Genomic DNA, 3,612 nt, shown 5'->3' with positions numbered 1-3,612 from the left:
TACGTTTGGATGATGCATCAGTGGAGGCCCCGCCCTCTGTGTGGCACAGCCAATCATCACAGGTTTGAGATCTGCCTGAGCACTGACTGCAGGTGATTAGCAGTGATAATAAAGAAGAAGAGAGGATGGAGGAGTGGGTGGGAGAGCGGAAGTGGCTGAGTTTCTTATAAGGTTGCGATTAATGAGGAAGAGAGCAGAGAGACCAGGACAGGAGATGTTTCACTTGACTTGGGACTGAATATGAACCACAGAAGAGTGATAACCAGATGATTCACCTGGAGACAGAGACAGAAAACAAACCAAAAACACACACTTCATACATAGCACAATCTACTCCACTAAAGTCAGCACTGAAAGCAGGTTTTAGCCATATCTCATCATGATCTTTATCAAGTTATCCTTTTAGATATTTCCTTGCTGAGAGTTACAAGACCACAACACCACAATGCTGGACATATCTAGCCAAGTTCTGTCCAAAACAAAAAGAAAAACAAGCTGTGTTTAATGGACAGTTTTGTATGACAGAGTGGTGTGATAGCAGAAAGGCCACCAGTCAACAGTTAGACTCCAGGAGGTCTCGCTGTAATAGGTCAACACATGCCCTTGGTAAAAGCCCGTATTAATTCCTTTGTACAGATTAAACAAACAAGTTATTGTGTGTTAAGAAGTAATCCTGTGCCTCAAGCCTCACATTCAACAGACGGATGTAAAAGTAGTTTGGTTCTTCTTGTCTAACACTCTATAAGAAAGTAGAATTAAAACTGTAAAAAACTATTTAAGCCATTTGGTCTAATGCAATGCATTACAGCAATGGATATTTCACTGCTTAAAAACTATGGTTAGAAAACACCCTAACCCTCACCAGCTGTTAAAGTAACGTAAATGAAACCTATTACACCATGTTATTACTCAGCAAACAGAAACTAAACTGAAACTAAAAATCTCAGTACACTGTTACTGCTTCCATAACATATAAGAAGGTAAATAGCAGACGGGTGCTGATAAATAATCAAATGCACTGGATGAACTGATCATTATCAAGTGTGAGCACCTCACATTAACACATTACATGTTAAACCATGTGACAAGCCAGGTGCTGCAAATGTAATTCATTTGGCTGGCTGATCATCAGCAGGTGTGAGCACCTTTATAAAAGCAAAGGATTTGACAGTTTGTGGGTGTGGAGCATTCAGGTGTGTCAACACAATGCCACAATGGTCTTAGAGAAGCAATTGTTGCTGCCCATCAATCTGGGAAAGGTTAGTTTCCTAACTATTTGAGTCCGTCATCCTTCAGTGAGAAAGATCACTCACACATGGGAAACATTCAAGACAGCTGCCAATCTGTTCAAGTAAGTTCATCCCAAGGCCAGACCATGTAATGTCTTGAGAGACTGCGAAAAAAAACATCTCAGACTCGACAGGCCTCAGCGAATATGTGAAATATTGCACTTCATGACTATACAATTAGAAAAAGACTTTAAAAAAACACAAGATTTTTGGAACAATGTAATTTGGACGGACAAGACCAAAATGAAGTGTTTGACATCTGGTGAAAACCAAACTCAGCATCTCAACACAAACACCTCATACCAACTGATTCAGGCATGTTTTAAAGCCACAGGACATTAACACCTCACAGTCAAACGTGAGGCCATCTGTCTGGCAGCTAACGATTGGCTGAATTTGGACAAGATTCAACAATAACTCTGGCCCAGATTAACTAAACTCTGTGTTTGGGCAAATGGAAAGTATTATGCATCTGATGGAGCTAGTGAAAACAAATATGATGCATTTGTTTATTTCAATGAATCGGCCGTTATCAGCTAGCTGTCCATGATGCTTTGCACCAAGTCCGTCCACAAATCACAGACTGCGTTCATGACTTGTGGACTTAATAGAATCTGTCATTTTTATGTTGTGAGATTTACAATCTCAAAGATAATGCAAGAATCCCTGCATACACAGGGAGAACATGCACAGAAAGGCTCCAGCCGGGATTCAAAGCAGGAACCCTCTCATGCAAGTTATAATAATCTAATAATAAAATTTAGCTATCAGCTTATTTTGGGGTTCTGATTATTACGTTTCCATTATAATGGCGTGCTTATCTGGAAAAATACCTTTAAACCTGAACAGGTGCTGATCCAAGACCTTAAAGTCATAAATAAAATAGTCACCACTCGTGCACATTTTGAAAGCTTAATACTGGACGTCACCAATAAACGTCATCAATGTTTTTAAACATCAGTGCTGATAGTGTCAGCTTTTAATTTGGTAGCATCAACATAAAAGTTTAAGTACAATCTTGACTAGTTTTAACCAATGTGCTTTCCAACGAACAGAGTTGCTTTCACTGAAGTTTAAATCAGGTGGAAAGATGCACTCATTCATACAAGATGCATGTCTGGTATTAAAGTGAAAATACATCAATTCATATCAGAAAGTATCACTATCAAAAATTAGACAGACATTTCAATCATTGTGTCCGTCCCTCCTTTAAGGGGTCAGAACTGACCACCCGCTGAAGGAGAAACACTGTAATTTACACAGCAGCACACACACAGAGGCTTCAGACGGCAGAGAGTGTGGGCTGCCAGTGACAGTTGGTGCCATCACTGGTGCTGGCTGGCTGCCACCAGGCTTTAACCCTCCGTCCCAGGGAACAAGAATCCGACCTACTCCAAGACTGCCAGCACTGCCCTCCCCCACCTACTTATTACCAAAGATGAGGAATACTCCACACACCACTGCCCCATCAGCCTGAACTGCCCCCAGCCGACCTCACATTCACCACAAAGCTATCTAAGCTCTCCCACTCACATATATACGTATAGCTATGGCTTTTGTTGCCTTAAGTTACAAACGCTCCCTTCTGGTTCAATGTTTAGATCCAGGAGAGCTGATACCTCCATCGGTATATTCTGACCATTTTGGAGAGATAAACAACGTTAAAAATATATCTTAAGTGTTTTCAATATTCTTTGATGTGATTCTTTGAGGTCTACTGGTCTGACTGTCATTTGTATGAAACTATGAAGAAACATTTGTTGAAATGCATATTTGCATGCCACAAAATCCATGCAGGGAAGAGGTCGGTGTGAAGAAATGAGTAAACTAATAATGTTACTGTACTTAAAACCTCTTCAAAAGGAAAAAAAAAGCAGGTACGTCATCTCAAATTAGCATTAAATGCTGGGGTTTACCAACCATTTTTAGGAAACGTCACCTTGAACGTTCCTGAAAGATTACCAGAAGGTTACTGTTTGTTGATTTCCCCCTTAACAGGTAATAGAAATAACCTGTTGCGGTGTTGCTATCTATCTAGCTTTCAGTCACTTTCTCGGAATAATAGAAAAACAACTGGCCTGCAAGACACTTCGGTGAAGAAATGAACACAGTTGACATATGTGTAAAATTATATTAGAACATTTTAGCCATTCTGATGCCGCAAACCCCTCAAAAACGTGCATCATGCATTAGCCTTATATGTTAACGTGGCAGCATGGCAACCTTAATATTCATCATACTTTTAAAGTACCGAGTACAGTAATTTATACGAATATCCATTATAACTCTGCTTTCCCTACAGCAAGCCATATTTTATCTTTAC

Source organism: Leuresthes tenuis, unplaced genomic scaffold (assembly GCF_036924035.1).
Source record: "Leuresthes tenuis unplaced genomic scaffold, fLeuTen1.0.hap1 SCAF_11, whole genome shotgun sequence".
Classification (NCBI taxonomy): domain Eukaryota; kingdom Metazoa; phylum Chordata; class Actinopteri; order Atheriniformes; family Atherinopsidae; genus Leuresthes; species Leuresthes tenuis.
The sequence above is the reverse complement of the archived record's forward strand: the minus strand, read 5'-3'. Positions refer to the sequence as shown.